General features: G+C 49.2%; 1 protein-coding gene across 2 annotated transcripts in view; it reads left to right on the forward strand.

Annotated features, from left to right (window-relative positions):
* LOC126536589 (uncharacterized) overlaps positions 1–26,593 on the forward strand; it is a 209,698-nt gene that overhangs the window by 127,867 nt on the left and 55,238 nt on the right. The window lies entirely within an intron of this gene.

The following is a 26,593-nucleotide window of genomic DNA, read 5'->3' on the forward strand; positions in this document are numbered from 1 at the left end:
ATTAGATGAGAAAACGAAGGTCCAAGTATCAGTATTTGAATTTCGCGCCGAAACCCCAGCGCCGGTACGTCAGCGTGACGTCAGGGATCCCAAAGTATGTTTTCGCGTTTGGGTCGCGTTGGCTGAATAAAGGTTCCCGAAAATTACCATGTTTAATATTTGGTTCCTTTAGAACACAATGTAGTCAATCTGTACCGCTATATATAATTAGTAGGCCCTTGAAGATGCCATCAAAATCCAAGACGTCACAGCCCCTAGGTTCGGGAACTCAAGTAGGGGTCGCCACCCGTATTTGTTTCTTGCGCTTTTTCTGGCTTACCAAACGTCTTATCGTTGTAAGAGTGGTGTTTTTGGTGTTGTACAACGGTAATTTACTGATGCAGAAGAAATCGTTTTTCACTTTAGTGTCCCTTTAATCCCTTAGTAGCGATGTGCACTGCACAAAGAAAGCAGGACACTCCAATATAAGGTGCTCAAGTGCTTCTCTGGAACTGCAACATTCACAGACCAAGTGTTCACAGACCAGTACAGAGCCAACCATTAAATTGAGTAATAGCACTCTCACAGGACAAGACAAGCCTCCACCACAATCACAGGGTGGAAACGATCCATTTTCAACATGTTGATATGGGTACTGCTTGAGGAGGTAGCAACGTCTCAACAGACGAGCATTGTCAAGCATACACAAAATTTTCGGTCCGTCACATTCATGCATGGCTGCCAAAAAAACAAAAACAAAAAGAAGCCAGCAAGCATCTTAGCACTTATGACCAATTGGGAGGGCGGGAGAAAACATAAGCTAGAAAATGTGACTCTGTATATTAAAGTACTGGTAGGCTTGAAGCTGTAAAAGAAATGTTATGCATGCTGCTTTCGTTGTTTTTAGGATAATAATTCAAGCTCTGTCAATTACAATGATGTTGGTGTGAAGAGATGGACGTGTGAGAAGCGTCATGTTACATTTCAAGTTAGTTCTTGTGTCATTAATTAAAGTTAAGAATAACAGTCCCAAAACTGACCCTTGAAGGAGTACTTAAGTGACAGCTTCTAGTCTAGATGAAGAGTGATACGGAAGCACAAACTGGGTTTGATGAAGTGAGCTCTTAACAAAATAAGTAGTTAATCAGTCACCAATTGCAATACTATGTTTTACAATCAGTTCAGAATGAATGACTTCAAGAGCTGCAGCTGCTCCAAAGGTTTTCTGGCAGAGAGTGTTGTTCAAGTCAATAGGAACTTGTGACATAATATGGTTTGGTTGCAGCTGATTGATGTGGTATGCTCTGCTACTACACTGCATAGAATAGGATTATCTTGTTTTTCAGTCATTCTTTTAGTTCAGGAAAGGAACTGCATTAACTATTGTTTTAGGATGTGCAGCTAGTCGAATTCCTATTAACAAATTCAAAATATTTGATTTGGTCCCCGAATTGAATAACCAGTATTCATAAATATGAATATTTTTTAATAGTTTTCGAATAGTGATGTAGTAGAGCACACTACACATTGCTTAAGGAGCCAGACTATTTTTTCTAAATCACAAACATTCACACACTCCAAAGATTTTCAGGTGGATGAATAAACTGCCTGTTTGCTTTGAGCACCTCATTTGGTCTTTAAATAAATGTTGCACAACGTGCAATGTTATGACTGAAATTTCTAATGCCAACTTTGTAAATACTAGCACATGACCATAGTTTTATAAGTGAGAATGACCATATTTTTTTAGTAAAATATTCAATTTTTTTCTTGCACTGTTCAATTCGTATTCAATTTTCTCTCAAAAATTTCTATTTGCAAACCCCTACTATTCTGCACATTTTGACAACACACAGAGTACTGTGATTTTGGTTAACCTATTTTAAAGTGATTAGCTATGTTTGCCACACTTAGCTTTGATATTGCCTACTGTCCTGTCTGTTCCCTTCTCCCCCCAAGCGTTGCCTCACTGTCATTAGTAAAGTTTGATGTTTATTGTTGACATTCTTGGAAAAGTTGGCAGATCTTTCACCCTTAATTTGAACCATAGCTGCTGAGGTTAATATGAGTTCCGTTTACGGCAGTATTCTTTATGTATATCTGGATTATATACTTCTTAAATGATTCTTTCTGACCAGACGAGATTTCGTCAGACCCTCGACTTAATCAATCTTTCCAAAGTGTATGGCCAGCTCATGAGATTCATTGTGAACAAGGCTCCCGTGCGAGGACCGAAACGTCAGCTAAGGAAAAAAATTCATCCACCTTGGTCGGCGTCTGTTTCTTGTTATAGGCATACATCCTTTCATGCACTTTTGTTTTCATTTAACTTATTATTGCTACTATTGCTACATTTCAATTAAACATAATAATTACCTTCCCCTGTGCTTTCTCTGGCATGAGTGTCACTTTGTAGGATTGGGACTAACAAAATATCAAACCTCTTGGATCCGCCCATCCTTCTGGCTCATAAAGTATATAAGTAATGTTTGTATTTGATACATGGAAAAATGTCATATCACAACAGAAGAGCGCATAACTGAAAGAAGCTAAAGGAAGTATGGTGGTGGATCTTGAGTTTCATTCCTCTGTTCTTCGAAGAGTAGTCGCAATAAGAAAAAAAAAGAAAGCACACAGATCTCTCGCACTGTGGGAGTTGATGTAAGGAAGCTTTCTGTGCTGGTTGCTTTTATTGACGATAATTAGCGGTGATGTTGATGGCAAAAGCTTAATTTCTTCGACGTTTAGTCTAACACGAGAGTGGTGAGTTGATGTTATACATTACCTTTCGTACACCACTGCTCTCTGTCTGCGTAGTACAAAAAACGCACAGGGAGAGGTGTTTGCGTGAGGCGTTGTTGTGCGCCATATTTCATAACCTGTGAGAGGGCTGAGCATTGTCATTGCCTCACATGGCACATCACATTGTGGCAGAAGTATTAAACATGGATTATGGGGCTGTACGTGCCAAATCACAATCTGAAAATGAGGCACGTCGTAGTGGTGGGCTCCGGATTAAATTTGACACCGTGATGGTCTTTTACGTGTGCAAAAAGTGCATGTGCGTTTCCTATTTCGCCCCCGTCGAAATGCGGCTGCCGCGGTCGGGATCACGGGCCACGGCCTCTAGCCACAGCAGTAGCGGTGGGAAAGTTGATGGAAGAGGCAAAGAAAGCTTCGCTTAAAAAAAAAAAGAAAGAAACATTGCGAGAAAGATTCGACGTTGCTTCACCTTATCTGACCGTTCTTTGTCTTATCGGTCTCGCGGCTGTTGCACATTCTGCTTCGGCAAGGATAGTTTTCTCCGAACGCTGACCCCGCGCAGAGGGACGGTCGCCTTCGCTTATGCGCGACCGACATCCCCGCGACAGACGCACGCACCCGAAGGAGCCGGAGCTTCCTTGGCTTCCCTGGGGCTGCGGCTCACTTTCTCCTTAAGGGCCGAGGATCGGGCAGCAGATGCTCCGGCTGTCCGGGAATTCGGGCCAGCACTCTATTGGATTAGGAAGCGCCGCAAGGCAGGAACGCGAGCTGGGACGCGAAGGTTGGAGGAGGAGGGGGGGGGGGGGGGGGGGGCGTGAGGACGTCGAAGCTGCGACGGTGGCTCCCGTGTGAGCGGGGGAGGAAGGCGCGAGCCGCAGCCCCCAGGGCGGCGCGTTTGCAGATTGATTGGAATGGCAGCGCGGCGCGTGCGACTTCGCAGGAGGGAGGAGAGCCGGCGATCACCGTACGATGCGCGCGATAATTTGCCTCTAACGGCGCATGGCTGCCCGTGGCACTCTCGAGTCGCGTCTTTCAGACTCGCCTGCGCACATTTACGGCTATGCGCAGGACTCTGAGCACGTTTTGCGCTGTTTAATTGTTGTTTCGGTCCATTATCCGTAAGCGCTTCGATGTGCAAGTGGAGCGGCCGCCGGTCACTTGGCTGCGAGCTTTTCGGGTGGGAACTTAGCGACTGTGTTCCCGAAGGTACGTGGCGGCCAGTGGTGCTGGCAGGAAAGCTTAAGCAGCTCGCCTTGGCCAGAAATTGTCGTGGTCACCAAGAGCGTGGTATTCGCGTAAATGAGGCTGGGAACTTTATAGGGAGCAGAGGAACGAGGCGCTCGACTGTACACGCGTGTTGTCCTTTCGCATTAGGCGCCGCGCATGCGGGAAGTTGCAGCGGGAAGCTCGCTTGGCCAAAGGGGGCGGCGCGTGTCGCTCGCTTGTTTTGTGTGTTGCGCGCGCTGTCTGGGCCTCGCCGCTGCAGACGGCGCCGCAGAACCGTCACTGTGTAGTGCCGGGTAGCGACACTTGATTGTCCGCTATCGTCGCCTTGTTTGTCCCTGGCCTGTCTCCGTGACTGACAGTATAGATCGCGAAGTCATCGGCTGTGTGCAGTGGGTGATGGTGATATATATATATATATACACACACACACACACACTTCGGGCCTCGTTACGCACCGTCCAGCTGTGCACTAGTGTGTTTTGTCCTCTTTCTGTCTCCTCCGTATAGTATTTTGTTCTTTTTTTTTTACCGCGGTCGTGCCTCATTGTTTCTATGCAACAAAAGAAGAGCGGAGGAAAATACGCGTAAACGTCAGGCTCGGAGCAGAAATAAGAGCTCGACAGCCAGTGCAGTCCCACTGGTGAACTGGAGGTCGGCCGATTCCTCACTCATTTTGTGACAGCGCAGCACTTTTTTCATTCTGGTATCACGCTTGGTTTCTTGCTTTTCCCAAGCTCTGCGCGCGCCGATCGTGGCACGTGCGTATATAGTGCGGGCGGGCAAAAGAGAGGAGTGGTTCTTTATGGCGAAGGGAAAGGTTCGCACTGTCATCTGCAGCCTTTGAAGGAGCACGGCTCAGCGCCAACGGGGAGTGGGGGTGAGTGGGGGGAGGGGGAAGCTAGGATAGGGGAGGGCGGAGTTGTCGCCACGACGGGGGCGATGCAAACCGGTAGGCTGGAACTCAGTGGCGCCGACAACACGCGCAGCACGTGTTGATTTTCTGGGGCCGTATTCTCCTCACCCGATCACTTCCAGAAGGGATATACGTTCGCAGTGGGCGTCCTGTACGTCCGCTGGCTTAGACACCGCTGAACGTCGTTCAGACTGTACTGAGCATTTTGATTTTTGGAAGACAAGGTCGTCTCCTTCGGCGAGTTCAGATTGATTTGGGGGTTACTGGGATTTGGGTATGCGAACGCTTTCGTTCGGTAAATTAGAATATTGGAGGCCTTCTGGTGTATGTAGAACAATGAAAAGGGGGTCAAAGTGAAGCTTGGAACGAAAAAAATACGCACCAAATTAGGGTATAACTATGCACGGAGCAGTAATAGTGTGTAATTAGCGGGAGATGTGCTCCTTCAACCTGTGCGCGCCTAAAACAGGAACTGGAAGTGCGGCTTCACTGAACCGTAAATGTAGGCCCATCTGGGAGACAGTGCAGTCCCAAAGATGGTGGGCCGATCCTGAAGATTGTGCAGTCTAAAAACAAAGTAAATGGGAAAACGTAAAGGATAGGTAAAGAGCTCTATGCAAAAGTAAGATGATACTAAAGCTACGTAAGGTGGCTCAACAGCGGTTGACATCGAAGAAAGAAAGGCAAGGTACTCTGGGGGAGCCTCTATTACCTCCCGAATAACGAACGGGGAAGAACATGGAACAACTAATTATTTTGTATAGTATTGCGCCCCGGAAAACCTTGTCGTTTTTCAACGTCACGCGCTGGTAAATCGCCTTTCGTATATGTGTAAACAGCACATTAAAGATAAATTCGTTTTGCTTACGCTTGCAATGGCGCTCTACATAAGAAAAAATAAGAAAGGTGGAAAAAAGAAAGAAGTGCACAATGACGATTTAACGCGTCATTGTGCACCTTATAAACTCGCTTTTATCTTATATAAGATAACTAAAAATACGGAGTGCACGATGTAGCAACCGTCTCCCTGTGGTGCTACGAACAACGACAGCGCACAATAGGGGAAACTGCGTCACATCAGGTCTAAGGAAATATATATATATATATATATATATATATATATATATATATATATATATATATATATATATATATATATATATATATATGCGCGCAGAAACCATCGATATTCCCAATGTGAGCGAATAGCCCAACATTTTTAGAAAGCCATTTGCTTTATTCCAGGAATGATACGCTTGAAGGGCAAATTTGTAACAATTCATTCACAGCTTCACATAGATTCCGAGTTGTACGTTGGATCTGCATATTTTTTAAGTATTGAAGTATTTTGAGTATTTCAACTATTTTAAGCGCCATTTTAAGTATTTGTTGCTGCTCATTGTAGCAGTAAGTACGTTCGTTTGAGTGTAGCCGCCCTCGTTATTGGCTTTTCGTCTCTCGCGGTTTGCGCTGTTTAGTGCACGACTGTACAGTTGGACCTTTCGAAATAACAATTCGGCCATTGTGAAACATCGAGGCTGTGCCTCGGTCAGCTCACTGTCAAATGAGGCAGGTCCGAGTGGCCGCTCCGAGTGGCTTACCGCTAATGTGTTTCTGCCGTTGATGTGAAAGCGACGCGTTCGCTGTGGAGTACGTACAATGTTTTGCTTACTATATTTATAATCAGGCGCGGGCATTGCGATCTCAGTTTTTCCGCCCATTATTTTCTAGCAGTCTAACTGGCTCTTTCTTTTTCAAACGCGCATCCAGTGGACCCCTTGTTTACGAGTCCTCTAACTGCCCTCAAGTGCCTCCCTCCCGGCCTCCGTTGTTTGTGAAGAGCAAATGCCGCGTCTGCACGCGCTGTCTCCTCAATGGCTCCTACAAGGGCGCCTTTTCATAAGGTGCAGATGCGCGTCATGGTACCCGTTCATCGCGCTTTTCTCGATAGCGTTATAAACGCCGTTGTCCAAACAAGCTGCGCTGCTGCCGTGAGGATCTTATCGCGCGCGTCTGGCCCATAAACACGGCCGCGCTGTCGATCGTGATGGAAGAAGGAGCCCCCCCCCCCCCCCCCCCTTTTTTTTTACTCGCACCTGTGTTTACGACGGACGGAGAAGCGAAGGCAGACCCCGCGTCGCTCAGCCCTTCGTTTGCTGCCCACCTCGTCTCGCGGACGCTGCCGCTAAACGCCACGGCATTTCCTCACCGACCCTGTAGCTGGGCGAGCGCTTTTCGGCATTTGCACGATTAAGTCGGCAGCGCGCTCGTTGCTCGATTTGCGTGTGTTCGGGTTCACCGCTGCCGTTGTTTACTGCGACGTGACCGTGCAGCGTGGCGGACGCTAGTGATGCCGTCCGGCGAACAGCGGACGAACCGTTCTCTATTTACCGAGACGAGAGATGGTGCTCCCGCTCTGAAGGGGTCGGGGGGGGGGGGGGGGGGGGGGGGACATTGCCGCCTGTATCAGTTGCAAGCTGCCCTGCGCGAACAGACCCCATTCGCCCAGTGCTTCCTGAGAAAGCGCGGTCACCCTCGCCTTTTGAGACGACAAAGGTTGGTGCGGACGACCGGCAAGAAATGTCGTCACAGGCGACGCCGCCGAATTGACCATGTCCGTTTTACACTTAATGCACCCCTTTCAGACAGGTTCCTTATCCGCGTGGAGTGAGCAGTGGGCGCCTCGCAGCAGGGGATTCGCGCAAGTGCATCTTGCACCCGGCTGAGTCACTACCCTTTTGCTATTGACAGCGTTTTCCCGTCGGAAATTAAGTACACCAGTCGTCACTGCTGCCATCTATTTCATCGCTTTCGCTACGGTCGCGTGGCGCGAAATATCGCGGTGGTCAGACCCGGGGGCATTTGCGTGCCCGGTGCTTTACAGCACTTGAGTCCGAGCATTCGGCGCCCCCGAGTGGCCGGCCCATGCGGGAGCTACAGATGGCGAGAAGTTAAGTGCAGGCCGATTGTCCATGCTAATCTTCCAATGTTTTGCTTTTTGTTGTTGTTGTCTCCGCTTGTTTTCTTTATTTTGGACGTTACAAGAACGCCCACAGGTAGGGGCAGGAGGAGGATCGGCGTCTTCTCACGAGACTTACTCTCCGGATAGCACTTAACAGTTCCTGCAAAGCAGGGTCTAAAAGAATAACTCGCAAAATGCAATTGCTAGCGGTGGCAACAGCGCAATACATAGATTACATGCTAGTACGATCACGGGGGTGTGATAGAGTAATCACAAGCAAAAAAAAAAAAAAAGCAGATATTGCAATCAAGGGAATACATTTAGCCAAAAGCAATAACAATGAGCTTGTTTTTGCACATCAGTAAACATAAATATGGCGTGTCATCCACTCATCACGTGAACAGAGGCTATTTCTTTTCGTAGCGTAATACCATTTTATTATTATTTTTGTTGTCTTTAACTGGCATATATACACACATGACTTCTAGATATAGGTTACACAATGGCCACAATTAGAGGGTTTATTTTATTTTTATTTTCTTATTTTTTAAAAGTCTGCCTCATAGGTGAATAGAGCAGAGACAGCTAGGAGAGGAAAGGCACGGAGGTCAACCAGACGAGCGTCCAGTTCGCTACCCCACACTGGGGTTAAGGGAAAAAGGGAATAGAAAGAGGAAGAAAGTGATCTCTGAGCGCATGTAGGAGGATGCACAGGGAACATGAACATTATGAAAGTAATGGAGGCGCAGAATGTTTGGTCCTCTCCCTCTCTCTTTGCTTTCCTTTTTCTAATAGAAGATTGGACGAGTAGCCAGCTCTTGTTCCCCATCGGCTAAATCGAGGTTTAAGCCTTCTTCGCACTGCACGGCATCGGCGAGACGCGAGCTGTGCAAGCACTTGTTCTCGTAGGGTAAAGCCACTTGAGCTGAGTCGTCAGAGGAGGAGAGACTCTCCAGACTCGGCTCGTGACTGAAATGGGCAAGGGCGCGAATGCTGCGAGGGACGGCCTCCTCAACTTCGCAGCTGTCGCCGTCTGGTGTTATTTACTGCTCCTTCGGCGTGTCGCGTGGCCTCCCCTTTGTTGCTGCCGCTGTTTTACTTGTGTGCATGTTCTTGCGCCTCGTCTCTTGGGCAGGCGCGGTTCAGCCCCCGAGGAATGAAGAGAGCATCTGCGTCTCTTTAGTAAGACCGGTGGCCGCCAGGAAGCAGTAGCGACTACGACGAGCTAAAGTCCCTTGATAATTTGAAAGTAGCGACACTCTTTGAACTCTGCCGCCACCGCGCGACCTCCTCGCCTCCTCCTCGCCCCTTGCGCGTTCCCCCGCGGCAACCAGTATTGCCCCCGTTTTTCTGCACGACGATTGGTCTCCCTGCCGTTGCCCTTGGAAACGCGCGGATCTTGAGTTTTGCTTGTGTTTTTCTTTTTCGTTCGCGCCATTTTCCTCCTGAGCACGGCTGGCTGGGCGCTTTAGCTCGGCGTAGTGAACGTTGTACTCTGTGTTTCTGGTCTATGTGCTAGCGCTATGCCGGGCTGTTGCGCATATAACTGCAGCAAGAAGCCTGAAGATGGTTATGCCGTTTTTATGATACCACAGAAAGCGTGACGGCTTGCGTAGGAAGCAGTGACTGCATGACATTGGCCAAAAGAACTTTGTTCCGACAAAGAACAGCGTTGTTTGCGAGCTGATGAGTCTTTCTTATAGCTCGTAGCAAAGCATCCCGTAATGCGGCATTATTTTTTCATTCTTCCGGCCTGCTCATGAGCGTTTTTGTGGCGGTTGTCCTCAGTATGCTTAATATTCTGGGGCGACTCCTTCACTTCGCACGTCGCTAACTGTTGTTATTCAGTCGGAAGTGCAGTATTATTGATTCTGCTTTGCACCCTCAAAAAATTAGTGGCAAGTATGCCCGTAGTATTGCAGGTGATGAGCGTTAACTAGTCAAAATGGAGCTTTTTTTAAGTTTTAAGGCGAAAGCCTTTAGATCTTTATGTTTCAAGGTTGCGTTGTAAACTGGAAGTATCGCGTGACCCAAGGAAGGCCAGAGGTGATCCAAAGCATGTCCACCCCTGTATAAGAGAATGATTACCCAAGTTAATTCATGAATCATTAGTGGTTGACATAAGGTGGATTAGGGAGAATTAAGGTTGGTTAGAGTGTATTAAAGAAGATTAAGGTGGATTAGAGTGCATTACGAAGGATTAAGATGCATGAATAAAGGTTAAGGTGCGTGGAGGAGGATTAAGTCGGATAATGGTGGATTAAGGTGAAGTGTTGATGAAAGGGTATTAAGACCCATTGGGGTGGATTAGGGTGCATAAACAAGGATTAGGGAGGATTAAGGTGAATAAAGGGAGATTAAGGTGAATTGGGGTTGATAAAGGAGGATTAAGACCGATTTCGATGGACTAGGGTAGATTAATGTGGATTAGGGACCATGGAGCTGGATTAGGCTTGATAGAGGCGGATTAGGGTGTATTATGGTAGATTGGGACCATTAAGCAGGATTGAGTGGGAAAAAAGTGCGTGAATAAGGATTAAGCTGGATGAAGGAGGATTAAGGCGGATTATGATGGATAGCGGTTGATAAAGGAGGATTAAGACCACATAGGGTAGGCTAAGTTGCATTGGGGGCGATGTAGGTTGATTAAGGTGGATTGGGAGTATTAAGGTGGATGAAGGAGCATTAAGGTGGATTAGGGTGGACTAAGGTGAATTGGGGTTCATTGAGTATTAAGACCGCTTAGTCTACCACAATCCTCCTAATGCACATTCATCGACCTCAATCCTCCTTCATTCACTTTAATCCATGAAAGTCCTCCTTAATGCACCCTAATCCACCTTCATCGACCTTAATCTACTCTAACCTTCCTTAATGCACTTTAGTCCTCCTTGATCAACCGTAATGCTTCCTCATTAACTTTGATACACCCTAGCCCACCATAATCCTCTTTAATACACCTTAATTCCTCTTAATTCACCCTTATCCTTCTTTGTGCATTTTAATCCACCATAATCCACTATGATCGTCCTCAATGCACATCAACGCACCTTCATTCACCCTAATTAACCTCATCGACCTTAATCCAACCTAGTCCTCCTTTATGCACCTTAATCCACCTTCATTCACCATAATGCACCTTCATCGACTTTAATCCACCTTAATCATCCTTAATTCACGCAAATTCATCTTAATCCAATCACTAATCAATCATTAGTTTGCTAATCATTAATCATCTCTTATACGTGGCTGCATATGCTTTGGTTCGCTTCCCGTCTTCCTTCGGTCACGTGATATTTTATGTAGCTCACAACGGGACCTTAAAACAGAGGTCTAAGGCTTTCGCTTAATAAGCCACACAAAAAGGGATGTGTCACAAGCAATACTAGATCAGACGCACGAAGTAAAGCGTCTGATCGTGTGGCAGAAAAATTGTCTGGAGTATAGAACTCGCCTCAAAACTCCCTTTAAACCAGTATACCCCGCTAATACGGCTTTAAGAAAAAACCAACCTCCGCATAAACGTTGCCTCCAGCATTATCGATGCTGTTATTAGCATTTCTCAAAATTTTCAACCCCACTGGGGCGCGCAACTGGCCCAAAATAACACACCTCCATAGAATCCTGCGGCCCGTCCGCGGGAGCCGAGGAGGAATAGCGTGCCGTGCGCAGCCGGCGGGCGAGGAGAATTGAGGAGGAAAGCGCCGTGAGGAGGAGAGTGTCGCTACTTTCAAATTATCAAGGGGCTTTACGACGAGCTAGTACGACGAGCTAAAGCACGACGAGCCAAGGACGCCGGCGCGTTTGAGCCGCGCTCTTTCAGCTCGGTCGTTACTTCGTATCTGTAGTGGCACGTGGAGTTTTGCGTGGCCCGTTCCACGCTACTTGGAAGATTTTACATTGAGATTTTGCGCAAAGCCACCCCTGAGGTCATTAGTTTTCGCAGTGTACTGCTTTTAAGTGCGTACAATAATATTCTATTTTTATTTGTCTCGTTCTTTTTTTTTTTGTAGTGTACGTGGCGTTTGTTTCAATGTCCCATGTTTTAATATATTTATCTTGGTTCCTTGGAAATCGGGAACAGAGAGGCACCAATACATGTGTTTACCGTTCACGTTAATGCACACTATTCTGACGAATACCACGTCCCGGTCGGTGTTCAGAAGGAACGTCCGCGATATTTCTCGTCATAAGGGCACAGTCTGCCGGTGGCTACGTGAAGTTAAATGTCAGCGCATCACATTGTCACCGAAGTGCTGATAGGGAAGGACAAGGGCATCCGGCCTTAGTTCACGGCTTCATCGAGGCGTGGCCCGTCGTTCCTTTCGTGAAGGAGGTGAAAAAGAAAAGTTGGCGTTTCCGATTGAAGCCCGCCAGCCTGCTCTGGTTCTGCTCCATCGAGCGAACAAATGCTTTTCTAGAAACGCAAGCGGGCGCAACGGGGGATCGCTTGCGTCTCGAAACTTCGCCGGTGGTGGCGCGATCCGAAACAGAGCCGGCGCCTGTGGCCGATTTGGTCGCCGTTTGTGTGTGTGTTTGGGGCAGGGGAGGTGAGGGGCTGCTTTGCTCGTGAAAAATGAGGTGGTTGGTGAAAAATGAGCGGTTCGCGCCGCGGTTTGCGCGCCCGCTTGCGTTTCGGGAACGCGCCCTTTCCGACAGCGCAGCATTCGTTTGCTGCTGTGGGTGATTGTCTCTTTGCGACCACCGTCATTTGCAAGGAAACGCTGCTGTATCCTCCCCCGGTTCTAACAGCGGCGCTTTAAAGGGACACAAAAGGGAAAAGCGGGTTGAGGTGTATTCGTAAATTAGGCTTCTACGACAACTAAAAATAAAAGCCGCCCTTACCGCGACAACAGGTGGCGCACTAAGCCAGAAAAGACACGGAAGCGAAGTGCGGGTGGCGACGCCACTTTGAAGTTCCCGCGCGAGCTCTCGCTGTGACGTCATGGATTTTGGTGGTGTCTGCTCTGGCTTATTTGCTAACGGTTGACTACATTCTGTTGTAAAGGAGTGAAATCGTGAACATAAAACGTATAACTGTGCACCAACGGGCGTCCAAATTGAAATTTTGAAAATTTTGAAATCCGTGACGTCGCACTGACGGCATGATCCGCGCCGGCACCGCTTGCGACGCGATATTAGGGAAAGTTTAGTGTTCATTTTCTATTCGATTAAACGACATTAACATTTTTTGAAAAAATACATCATCAGTCTGAAAACTGTTTGTGTTTCTGTTTAGCATTGGTTAGCTATGCATGCACTTTTGAAACCATGATGTATGTTGTAACGACATTATTGTGTAGGCTATCTTCATCGGTATGCTGTGTCCCCCATTAGGCACTCGTTTTCCGTGGCCTTTTGCAAGTGGAGGGTGAATTAGAACGTGCGTTAAAAGCTTCATAGACTTTGCTTACGCTAGTTAACGCGCCTTCAGGGGACGCGTGAGGTGGTTGGTGCTTATGCATTTAGCTGGCTCTGTCTAGTCTTTTCCGCCCAAAACCCTGTTACTGAGGAAACAGAGATCCTGACTGTTTCGGTGCACCTAACATAATGCTGGTGGTATTTTTACGATGCGCGATTGATCTCTTTCACCGCTATCAATGGGCAGCGCGTTTATTTTTTTCTGCTTAAGTAAATTTAAGAATCAGATTAAATTAGAAGCAAGATAAACCGCTATGGTTTCTCGACTGTCGTCGTCCTCACCGGACGCTGGCGTTCTGGTATTCCCTGCGAGTAATAAATGACCGCGCGCCGATCAGCATAATGGCAGCGCGGTTGGCTTGGGTCGCGCCTCATCGCCGACGCGTTATTAAGCTGGCACAAAGGGGGCGAAGGGTTTGGGGGAGAGAGAAAGGCGAACAGCGTATGTGACGCAAATGATCAAAAGAGAGACGGAAATTGTGTACCAGCCGGAGGAAAGAGAAGAAAAGAAAAATCGCGCGTGATGAATGGAGTCGGTGACGGTTTCGACGTCCTGTTTTTGCTTCCTTTATCTTTTTTTCTTTTCTTTTTTCCTCCTTTAACTTTCTGCCTGTTTTCTTTCGTCTCTTCCCCTCCGGTCGTTGTTCTCGCCCCCTCCCCCCCTGGCGTCCCTCCCCGTGACCCGCCTTTCATGTATCCGAGGGTCCGGCGCGGCCGTTGGTCCGATGTGCCGGTTGTAACGTGTGCGATGTTTTTCTTGCCGTTCGCTTTGCCGCGGCGAGCTTGTCGCTGCGACGGGGGTAGCGCCGGGAAGTGGCTCCTAATGGATGGAGGGCACTCTCGCTTTGTCGATCTATTTCTTGAGGCTCTCTCTCTGGGCCCTGTGCAGCGAATGGGGAAGGCAGAAGAAGCCGCGTCTCGCTAAATCCACCACGCGACGGGGGTAGCGTCGTCGAGTAAAGGGAAGTAAGCCGAGGAATAAGGTATAACATATAGATGCTGGCTGGCCCCACGAGCCGCACACTATGCCCTTCTGTCACCCTCGCTCTCCTTATATGTATATGTTCCTATTCTGTCCTCTTCACTTTATCGGGCACTGGTTCCTGGCGCTTTGTTTCCCCAAATAGGGATCGTTGTTCACTGGGCGTTTGAGTATTGCGCCGCGTGATCTTTCCTTGCTACCTTTTCTGATCCTTCGGCTTTCATATTTTATTTTATTGATCTTTTTTTTTTCGCCATTCTAAGAGTGCAGCTGCGTGGAGCCATTTTTGTTGTCGGCGCTTCTCCGCCGTTCTACCTTCCTTCATCGGATGAGAAGATGTGAAAAGAAGGATTAGTTGGGGCCCCCGTATGTGTGCTGTTATCGCGTCGTGGTATTCTACTTTGCCTCCTTTGTTTCCTTTGGATCTTCTTTCGTTAACTTCCTTCTATATTAATTTGCTAGTGGAAAATGGAGGTCGGGCTGTTTTATATCGAGGCTGATTGCTTTTTTTAAGAAAGAACGCTGCGCGATAATGAATGCGTCGTCACTTGTTTTAAGGCTGATGCTTTGAGCAGCGTACCAGTTGCGATGTTGTAGAACGACGAGTTACTGCGTACGAGGCGTATTGTCGTCTGCACACATTGTCGGCGCTAAAACAAACAGCTCAAGGAATCGAGATCGATTGCATTCGCACGCGTGCAGTGCTTCCATACTATGTGAGCTAGGCTTCATTCTCGGATAATCAAAGCGTATATCCGGACACTATGTCATGAGGCGAACCTTTGTTTTATTGATTTGTTTTCTTTCTTTTTCGTGGAATCCTAGAAAATAATTTAAGGAAATATGACAAAATAACCGACCTGTCCTGAGTAGTCGTTATTACGAACCATTCTCCCGGTTTCGATTATTGATTTATGTTTTCTTTCTTTTTGATGGGATCCCGGAATATATATATATATATATATATATATATATATATATATATATATATATATATATATATATATCCTCCCCCCCTCCACCACGTTCCTTACTTTTTTAAAAGCGAGAGAGAGAGATGTCGAGTGCCTGTGAGAGCGCATCTCTTCGGCGGTGCCTTTTCTTTTCCTACCGACGCGTTTAGTTGCCTTGTGCGATTCAACAGAGAGAAATAAGAAAAAAAAAAGTTGCGCGGAATCGCTGTTTTGCGCACTGTGAGAGAGGACGCACAGCAAAGAACGGAAGGAAGACTGGCCGGTGAAGAAGAGGAAGAGAAGGGGCAAGAGAAAGAATGAGCGAGAGGGAAGGAGGGAGGAACGGTGTGTCCGCTTGCCAGCGACGCATGTTAGCGCTCGCGCGGTGCAACCTTTCGCCTCTCACGACTCTTCCTTTCTTTTTAATTCCCGGCTCTGGCGGGGAGGGCCTCGATCGCCGTAGCCGCGCGCGATGTACCCCGAGCACCCGCCGGCGCGCACTTCCCCGGTCGCACGCCCTTCGCGGTCCGGTTATTCAACCCGCCGGCGCAGCCGTCTCTCGACCGCTTTCCCGCAAGGCTCGCGGTCTCTCACTCTCTCTCTCGCTCTTTCTTCGGTACGCGCACTCTTCCGCCCTCGCTCGTGGTGAAAAATATCGAACGAAGTAAAGCGAACGAAAAAAAAAAAGAAAGTGAGACGAGAAGTTACCGGCGGCCTCCATAACTGCAGCGTCGTCGGCGTCCGACGAGCCACCCCTCTCGTGGGCTCCAAAATCGTCACGGTTCGCAAGTGGATGCTGGCAACCTGAGGAAACGCTGGTGTTCGTCGCTGCCCTCCTGTCCGGTTTGCCGAAGAGGGCGGGCTGAGCGCGAACCAGAAGGTCAAGTGGCTTCTCGAGGCAAAAAAGCGGTTCGTAATTAAATTAGGGTTGCAGCGCTCTCTATGCACAGCTTGAAGTGCCAGAGTTTCTCTGTGCATTTCGATCGAACCTTATTATTCAGACCGCAAAGGAAACAGCTCTCCGAGAACACGTGCGACCTTAAAAGCCGGGTCACGGAGCCGTTCCTTTATTTACTACGCCTAGGGTTTCACATCCTGCTTTGTCTTGTCGATATTTTATTTTGTTGTGCACGTCGGTAGCTTTCCACTTTCGCTAAGGCGGAAACGTTGGCAACACGAGTACATGTGGGTTTCCACTGAAGGAAATGTGAACTCCATCAAGTGCCCCTTTTTTCGCTAGACAGTTTGGCTTCACTGTAGCGCTTCGCTCCACTGTGCGGAAACCTATGAGCTTATGCAGTGGAGTGGCCTCTCGTTTTCCCAAAAAGTTACCTTGGGTCGACGCGGCACCTAAAAATGAGAAAAGTTGCTTATTCATACTAATTATATTGTACAAAGCACGCACTCTACTGCCGCCCATAACGGTGTCGGCACGCGACGGTGGCTGAAATAACGTGGAGGCGATAATATTTGTCGTCGGTGGTCGTTGACAGACGGGGCAAGCGTGGCGTGACGCCCGTGTCATACGGCGCGATGGAATGCGTTGCAGATGCAACGGGCGCGAGTGCGGTCGCAATAGAAGGATGCGCATTGCAAGTAGTGAGAGCTCGGCGCCTGTCTTGACTTCCTTAGAAAGCACTTCGCTGCGCCAAGTCCCGTTTGCATGTACGCGCAGCAAACACAGCTTACACTACTCGGGCAGAAATGTATTCTTTCGAACATGAAGTAAACGAAAGACAGCCCGACAACAAGTTTAACATCAACCCGGTAGCCGTGCTTGCCTCTGAAGGAATGGCTGACGGGCGTTGTAGACAACACGCAGCGGAAGTTCGCGTAAGTTTGCACGCACGGGACAGTTTAAGGTTTGTACGGATGACGTTTGCGCCTGTGTCCACCGAGTAGCCAAAGGACCTCTCGGGGAGCGCGCCTTAGTTGTCCTGTCTCGTGCTCTTCAGGAATAGCCGTCGAGCGAACTGGGCAGCGCCTCGCGTTATCGTTTCCAAACGTTGCCCGTCTCACGACGTTGACCTCTTCGGGACGTTGCGTACGTCGCGCATCGCCAACAGCGTAGCACTCGGCGAGGCCTCCTCTGCGCGCTCTTTTGGAGCCCAACGCGTTTACGCTGGTGCCTGCGGTTGAGCGTATGATTCCGACGACGATGCTTCGCTCTTTGGTGACGTCATTGCAGAGACAACCAGGACCGTCGCTCCAGTACTCGTCACTGTTTGGCCTGCGCGAAATTGTTGAAATTGTGCGCTCGCGGGGCATTTTTCACGGCGCTCTAATTACCGATATAGCCGGCAGCCGCAGCGCCAATGGTCAAAGCCTTGCCAGAGCTATTACTGTGGCGTGCCGTTGGCGTTGACTGACAGTAAGTGTATGGGAACGTAATACGTTTTTTTTCTCTGTTTTTGAAAAGAACCACATCTCAACATTTCTTTTACGCACGTGTCCGACCGACACGTGCGTACAGCTTACAAGGTGTCGCAGGTTGCTTCGAGACGTATACGTCTCGAAGCAGTCTACTTACTATACTGTTTTACTAGGCGTCTTACTATACTATATATAGTATAGTCAGACGCCACGCAGGGATCCTGGCAGTACCGCGTAAAGGTATTTATTTATTTATTTATTTATTTATATATTTATTTATTAAACATATTGTTGGTCAACTATTTCTTTGCTTTATATCGCTGTCACTTGTGCCTTTTCCGCGGTGGAGATTCACGCAGCACGACGTTCTTTTTTCCAGCTCACTTTGGTCGAACGTAACCTCTCAACATAACGGCACCTAGTGCTCATTTTCGTACCAGCGTCACGGTGGTGTACAGTAACGGTAAATAGCGTGTGTCGGGCTACAGTACACGTCTGCGTAGAGAGCTCCGTGTTTGTTCGCCACGGTTGCGCGGTCGTCCTGGCGGGCGGGCGGGCCTGAGAAATGGCGGCCACCCGGGGGCCGTTCCAGCGCAGCGGTCACGCCGCCGGGCTCAGCAGCCGCTGCGTGATGGACGCGTTGCATTTCCAAGTCGCGGCTGCCTGCCGCGGCGTCGTTGCCGGGGCAAGGACGCGCACTTGTGTGTACAGCTCGCTTGTACGGACTGAAAATTTTTGCCGGCCGTGACTCCAGAGAGGGCTATAAGCGACTGTGCGGGTACGCTGTGGAACCTGCATTGCCTACTGGGCATACTTAAACGAGTAGGGTGAGCGCATTTTCGTGTACTTGAAAACACTGTCTTTACGTGTGCTAGAGTGGGCGTAAAACGCGATATGATGCATTTCAAAGAAGGTTTCATATTACGTTGAAGACATAGGAGCACACACATTTGCTCAGCCGGCACTTAAGTTGAAGGAGGGTCGACGTTGTAATTTTTTTTTTTTTTTTTTTTTGCATTCGTGAATGGAAAAATTGCGGAGGCCTGCAACGTGTCAGTTACTCTGCATGAGAGGCACACAACCAAAGTTTATAAAAAGCTACGAGCAATTTTTTATCTTCTGTCTTGGGTGCGAGTCTTTATCTATGGCTTTACATCTAAGAGAAGAAGCTGCGTCCGAGAATGAGAACTGCTTAGATGAGTCGTAGCGTTTCTTTTTTTCGACACACGGGATTTCAGCGAGTCACACGAGCCATGTTCTCACCATTGGGCGCCCTGTGTTTCTTGTTCGGGCTTCTAGAGTATACGCTCTATTCAGTCCCATTTAGTCTTCGTGCGTACGCCTCCCTGTTTTGGCTCTGCTTTGTCCAGGGAAACAGCAAGTTCGAATTATTTCGCCCCTATCGAAAATGCGCGACTGCTGCGGCCGGTAGTCGAACCCGCGACTTCGTGCTCAGCAGCATTACCTCATAGACTCGGAGCAACCGCGGCGAGTTCACAAATGCGCACACTATCGTGCGATTTCGACGTCGTGAGAAATCCAGCTCTCGTCGTTTGTGTGACATATGAGGAAACCTTCGACTATGCAGTCTCTCTCGCTCTCTCTTTTAATGCAAGTGTACCGCTTCCTTAGTACGATTAGAGCGTTGAAAATCGCCCCGTGTTACACCTTGCTGCTGCAAGTGTATATGCACTTGCATAATTTTGTGAAGAACCTGTTACCGGCGGTCACATTTGAATTGCTGTGAGCCGACTTCTTTCCCGCGTGCTTCTGTTATGCGCATCATGTTAACTGCATGCTTGTATGTGCTAAATCAGCTGTCCAGCCAGGAGCTGAGCCTATCCATTGTTCTTTCAGTTCCAGAATGCCCATGTGAATATATATTTTCTTTTCTTTTCAAATAAATCGTTCAGTCTAACTTTTTTAGATATCTGGCGTTGCACGGCCGCGTCCATCGCGTTGCCCACATTCCTTGCCGTGGCATTTTTATTTTGCTCATTTCGGCCGTTTGTCTCGCTCGCGTGCTGCACGCCACCGGACGAAGGCGTACGCGGCCTGGTCAGAAACGTGGTTCGTCTTCTTAGCTTAGCGATAGCATAGAACGCTTTCTGCATGCAGTTAAAATCTCGGGTATAATAACCTCGATACAGCTGCCGAGGCTGCACGCTTCTCATTGTGTGCCGCGCGGTGGTAGGAGAAGGTGTTGCCGACAAGCCGTTATACCGGCGGGTAGCATACCACGTTCACTCGTTCGCTTTCCACAGTGTAGATGATGCCGAACGGGGCACGTCGCACCACTAGCGCTCGTGTTCTATAAGCTTTTTGTTGTGTCTTCGCAGCTGTGCTTCGCGATTTGCATGACGCGCGCTCGCCCGGGCTGTTTTTTCTTCGCGCCAATGAAACTGCAGCCCGCGCCTTTCCGAGAAAGCTCCGCTCGCGCGTTTTTCGGGCTTCCGCGTGCGTTACGCGCCGCTCTTGTGTGCGCAGGCCCTCCTGAAACGGAAGGGGGGCAGCTGTCGGCGCCGCGGTAAAAATTGGGCTTCGCCGGAAACCCTCTTTCGGGGCGCGCGCGGCCTTCGGTTTTGCGCAGAGAGCGTGGCAGCCGTCTCTTGCGTCGCCGAAGCGTAAACGTCATCGAATTGGAAGCGCCGAAGTCGTTCGTTGTCTTTTGCTGCGGTCTACTCGATTTCCGCAGTTAATTAATTGTACAGTCCGGCAGATTGATGCCAGCCGAGGGCGCCGACGACCGACCACATTGCGTTTGCGAGACTCGCGCGACCGCTGAGGTTCAGGTCGCGTTAAAGGCCACCCTATAGTCGCAACGTAACTGTCCAACACGCGCCGACGTCGGATCGCGCAGTCACTTCGGAACGCTTGCTTAGCGATTCCCCTCGCGCTATTATAATTATCTTTAATTATGAATTTATTCACATTATATTTATATTGCTAACTGTTTCGCCTAATTCATCGGAAGCGATCAACCTGAGCGGTCGCATTCAGATTAACTCCAGCTTGTCGAAAGGACAGAAGCAGCAACTGCTCGACCTTGTCAATGACTTCTCTGCCTGCTTCTCTACCGAGTCTAAAGTACGGCGCACCTCCGTTACGAAACATCGCATTCCTACGGACGAGTCAGCAAGCCCTGTTCGTCAACATCCGTATCGCGTTTCGCCTACGGAAAGGGAGGTAATAAAGCGCCAGGTTCAAGACATGATCAGTGATGAGGTGATTCGGTCGTTCATAAGTCCATGGGCACGATGGAAACCGACGGGAACCGTCGTGTTACTTAAAAAAGAAGGACAATACAATACGCTTCTGCGTAGACAATCGACGGCTTATCTGTGTCACCAAACGCGACGTTTATCTCCTGCCACGGATCGATGACGCTCTGGACTGTCTATGCCAGGCCCAATTTTTCACCTCTTTGGATCTTAAGTCAGGGTACTAGCATATCGAAGTAGATGAGCGCGTCCGTTAAAAAAAGAAAAAGAAACAGCATTTGTTACGCCTGATGCATTATATGAATTTAATGTCCTCCCATTCGGCCTGTGTTCCGCACCTGCCACATTTGAGCGAATGATGGACACTGTTGTCTCTGTACTGAAATGGCAGACGTGCTTTGTCTACTTAGACGACGTTATGGTGTTTTCGAGAATGTTTGATGAGCATCTGGAACGTCTCAAGCACGTACTCATCGCAATCAGCAAAGCAAATCTGACTATCAAGCCTGAGAAATGTCGTTTTGGCTTTCAAGAGCTCAAGTTTCTCGGACACGTAGTTGGACCCCGCGGCGTTCGGCCAGACTCCGAGAAGCTAGCTGCCGTCGCAGAGTTCCCGTGCCAACTGACAAAAAGCCAGTTCAGCGCTTCTTAGGTCTTTGCGCTTACTACCGTCGTTTTGTCGAAAGATTTTCAACGATCGCCGAACCAGTAACGAGATTAACACGCCAGGATGTACCCTTCGAATGCACGGACGAGCAACGCGCAGCTTTTACAGATTTGCGGAAGCGATTGCAAACAGCCCACGCGTACTCGCCCATTTGGACGACAAGGCTGACACAGAAATACACTCAGACGCCAGCAACGTAGGGCTCGGCGCCACACTCGTCCAGTGGCAAGACGGCGCCGAACGAGTAGTAGCCTACTGGAGCCGCAGTCTGACAAAGGCAGAGGTCAGCTATTCCACGACTGAAAAAGCAGTGTCTCGTCGTCGTTTGGGCCATCGGCAAGTCCCGACCCTACTTGTACGGGCGCCCTTTTCGAGTAGCAAGTGACCACCACTCACTGTGCTGGCTTGCGAGTCTTAGGGACCCTTCAGGCCGTCTCGCTCGTTGGAGCCTCCGTCTTCAGGAGTACGACGTCACAGTTGTTTATCGATCCGGACAGAAGCACCTCGACGCCGACTGCCTCTCACGTGCACCTATACCTTTGAAGCCAAGTGACTTAGAGCAAGACTTCCCGTTTCTGGGTGTAGTAGACACTGTTGGGATGGCTGACCTCCAATGTACAGACAGTACATTGCTTCCCCTCATCCTATACCTCCAGGGAGCAGACGTTGTTGTCCCACGACTGATGTCACGAGGACTGACTTCTTACTGCCTCAGCAACAACGTTTTCTACAAAAAGAACTTCGAAAACAGCCAAGAAACGTTCCTTCTCGTCGTCTTAGTTTCACTGCGCGAGTAAGTGTTGCACGCGTGTCATGATGGCCCGTGTTCCGGACACTTAGGCTTCGCCAGGACGTTAGTGCGCATACGCCAGAAGTATTGCTGGTCACAGCTGTTCTCGTCCGTTCGGCGCTACGTGAGAAGCTGCCGGGATTGTCAGCGGCGCAAGGTTCCACCTTTCAAAACTGCTGGTCTTCTGCAGCCCCTGGACCCTCCTCCAGTACCATTTCAACAGGTTGGAATGGATCTTCTTGGTCCATTCCCTACGTCGTCCTCAGGCAACAGATGGATAGTCGTCGCAACAGACTACCTCACGCGGTACGCAAAAACAAAAGCTGTACCCCACGGAACGTCCACAGAAGTCTCCATGATATGTATATTATGAGTCCATGATATTGTATTACGTCACGGGGCCCATAATAACCGATTGAGGGACTGTATTTACTGCTGACTTAATACAGGAGATCGTCGCACTGACCCACACCAATAATAGGAAAACTACGGCCTATCACCCATAAACTAATGCACTTACGGATCTCCTCAACAGGACTATCGCCGCCGCTATGATCTTGATGTATGTTGACGTCGAGCACAAATTATGGGACCAAATTCTACCATTTGAAGCCAAGTTTACATTTGTTGAACACACTCATTGCTGAGCGCGCGGACAGCGTCGCTTGATTTTATGTAACGCTTAAGTAACGCTTGATTTTATGCAATCACCGCCTGCTCCCCTAAACTCTTAAGTTAAATTCACGAAACTTGGCACTTGTACAGTCGAGTGAGAAAGTTTAAGGACGAGAGGTGCCCCTAATAAAATTTGTTTTTCTTCGCAGCCTTGGCATAAAAGCTGAAACCAAGTGGTACTGTGGTACTACCTACGTGTGCCTGTTTGGCCAGCGACATACATTCAATTTCACGTTGCACGGCTGTGCTAGGAGAAACTGAATTTTTTTTTGCTGATACCGTGGTCTCTGGACTTTTGCGCTCAACTGTACATTTTGTCAGAAAACCAAGTAGATGGGGCGGTAGAAGAGGGGTGAGAAAGAATACCATACATGCATACTATATTTGCGTATGCAAACTACTGGTATATCTTTTTTTACAAAGCGCAGTAAACAATTGCCGATCGCGCAACTTGGCGTGATCCATCGCCGTTTGGCATTTCGAGGTCGAGTACACGGCTTTGTTTCACGGATGATGTGTATTAAATGATGACGCCACACAGACGTGGCCTTCTCACTCGCGTGCGGCGCTAACACGGGACCGTTTGCTGCTGTGTAAAAAGGCAGCAGCTGTGTGTGTCATGTCGCTTCTTTCGAATCAGTCAACCTTGCCGCGTTCCCGACAGTTCGAGGTGCGACGTCGCTCGTCGCACGTGTTACTTATGGAGAACCGCGAGTTGGCTGCAGAAGAGAGCGGTCAGGGCAAGAGGGTGAGGGGGGTGAGCGTGCGTTGTTCCGGCGTTTGGAAAGAAACCGGTTGTTCCGCTGCGGAAGATCGGTACTTCGTCTGTGCGTTCACAAGGCGTGAACCGCTGCACGAACAGTCCTGAGCACAGCGACACGCTGTAAATGGGAATCGGCTGTGCAGGCAGTAAGAAGCACGACGAAAGAGAGAGAGAGCGAACCTTTGAACTGTTGTGGAGGAGCCGCCGGCCATCCTTTCCGCCTCCCCGTCGCTTCTCGGCCGACAAAAAAGCCGTTGTGGCGCAGGAAACGACTCGAAAAAAAAAAAAAAAAATGTACATGCTTTGTATATACGTGCGGCGTATAGAAAGGTAAAACGTGGTAGTTTGAAGTTGGCGCAGCCGCTGTCAACCTTTTACGCTAGGGCGTCGGGATGACCTTTATTCGTACTCCCCCCCCTCCCCCCCCTCAGGAGAGTGATCAAAATAACAAGCATGAAAGAGGCGTTCGCCTGCAAAAGTGTCCGTTTCATTCGGAGGAAGGGTTGGTCCCGACCGTGAGCGGCCACCAGCGCTCAGCGGCTAAGGTCTGTCGGGACGGGTCGACGAGCTCCCGACGAATCGGGGGGAAATGGCGTCAGGAAGGGTAGGGTCACAGCCAAGGCGCCGACCCCGGGCAGAGCATCAGTCCGAAGGGCTGTGGCCCGACTTGCCCGCCCCCTGTTCCTCATCGCGCGAAGGCGTTTGCGCGGTTCTTCCTCTTGTTCGCTCGCACTTTGCTCCATTCATTCGCCAGCTTCGAAAGGTCGTTTCACCCGCTCGGTAAACACCGCCGTCGCTTCTGCGCCGAACGAGCGATATTTTGACGTCCCTCTTTTTTGGAGTGCGCGAAGGAAGGAAATGAGCGTGCGAATTGCACTCCTTCGTTTCCTTCTCCGCTCGCATCTGTGGTCTTGTTTGTAAAAGCATTAAGTGAAGAAAGGGGGGCGGGGGTGGAGGCAAATAAGAAAACGTCTATCGCTCTTCGAAGTACCGTTTTCTTGAGAGACCGGTACAGATGATGGGGGCGAAATGCGAAAACACCCGTGTACTTAGATTAAGGTGCGCGTTAAAGAACCCCAGGCAGTCGAAGTTTCCGGAGCCCCCCACTACGGCGTGCCTCATAATCAGAGAGTGGTTTTGGCACGTAAAACTCCATAATATAATTTTAATTAACCGCTACAGATGAGACTTCCCGCGCCTACGCTAAGCAATCCTGGCTACTCCCTATGTCCATCCAATCGTATTAAATACTCTCGTATTTATTACGAATGCGACGTGTGTAGGAGCATACGTTTCTGCTCAGCCTTTGTTTTTCCATTATTATTTACTGCTTCAGTAAAGATTCTGTTGGCAAGCTGCTGGTTCATAAAAAAAAAAAAATATAGCCCCGTTATATTTCCTTCCTTGACCCTCCCTGTCGTTTATGCGGAAGTCTTATCTCTATTCCTCCTCGGCGCTGTTATCGCTGTGGCAGGCATGCTCGCCCCGTTGCCTCGCCTGTCTTTGACGGCCGCCAGTGCGTTCATCTGTCGTTGCTTAGCAACGCATCACTTCTTTCTTGTGTTCACTCCGAGGCTGCGGTTCGGTCCGCACGGTGCAGGAGGACGTGCTTCTGTACTCTCTCGATATCGGCGGCATTATTGTCGCTGATCTTTTCGTTTGCTCCCTGTTGCTTTCTCCCTGCCAATGCACTTCTGCTTCGTTGTCGGAGACTCCCCTCTCTCATTGGTCTCCACCAAGCGCATCCATTTTTCATTATTTCTCATTTTCTCCTCGGGCTGCTATGAGAAACTCGGAAAGAGAGAAGAATCTCCGCGAGGGCCTCACCGACCGCCTCTTCGTCTTTACTGTTCATCCCTGGCTTTTCCTCTATCGCCCTCCCCTCAGTGCCTCTTTGTTGCAGCCTCCTCTCGTCGCCTTCTCTCCTTCGTCAGCGCTCTTCAGGGCCGCGCTGCTCCTCTGCCAAGTCGTGTTGTTTCTTTGCGGGAGCCCCTGCGAGGCGTGGTTTCTCCTGGTGTTCACTACTCTCTCTCTCTCTCCCTCTCTCCAGTGGGCCGCTTATGTTCTCTCGCTGTGTAGTCTCGGCCGCGGTCACCGGTATGGCTGTCGGTGGTCTGGTGGTTGTATCCGGGCCCCTGGAAATCGTCTCTTCTTTCCCTTTTCCGTCGTACTGTTTGATTTGAACGCGGCTCGCCGCCAGCCACCCACTGCGCCGTCGCCTTTAGATATTGTTTTCCTTAATATTTGTTCTTTCCCCTCCGCATTTCCCCCGGGCGTTGGAAGAAGCGTTGCGTTTCTCGCGTTGTGCGGCGAGAACGCGCGGTGTTGTGTGCGATGCGAAGCAAGCAACCGTTGCTGTCATTAATAACCGGCTGTGTTTTGCAGTGCCCGGCCGGATCGTTTTCGCGTTCTTTGTAGCAGCTCGAGAAATATTCGCATTTGCGGCTTAACGAAAAGACCACCCGTTCGTTAGTGCGCCCTCTTCAATAAATGACCACAACGAAGGGCAGCAGCTTAGCCTGTGGCAGCGGGCCCTCCTTCGTGAGCCGCCTTTGCGCGCGCTCCGTGGACCGGTGCTACGGTAGTTCCTCTTCAAGGGCGCACTTTCACTGCTGTCGGTGCCAAGTTATTTTTAGGCGCTTGGCGCTGCGCTTTTTCACTTGCCAACTGACCACTGGCTTCGCGATCGCGGCGCACAAATGAGCGGAAGCTGTTCGACATGGTGTCGCTGTCTCTGCACGGAGTGCGTCTGGAAGGCGCGAGTAATGTTCTGAAAGCAAGTAATCTGGGAAGGCAATTTAAACATGTGCAAATAATTAATTGTTTTGTGTTCGTTGTTTACACAGTACATGAGTAGCCCTTGCGTTGTAATTCCTATTTACTCGATTTTGGTGTAGGGTCCCT

Source organism: Dermacentor andersoni, chromosome 4 (assembly GCF_023375885.2).
Source record: "Dermacentor andersoni chromosome 4, qqDerAnde1_hic_scaffold, whole genome shotgun sequence".
NCBI classification, from domain to species: domain Eukaryota; kingdom Metazoa; phylum Arthropoda; class Arachnida; order Ixodida; family Ixodidae; genus Dermacentor; species Dermacentor andersoni.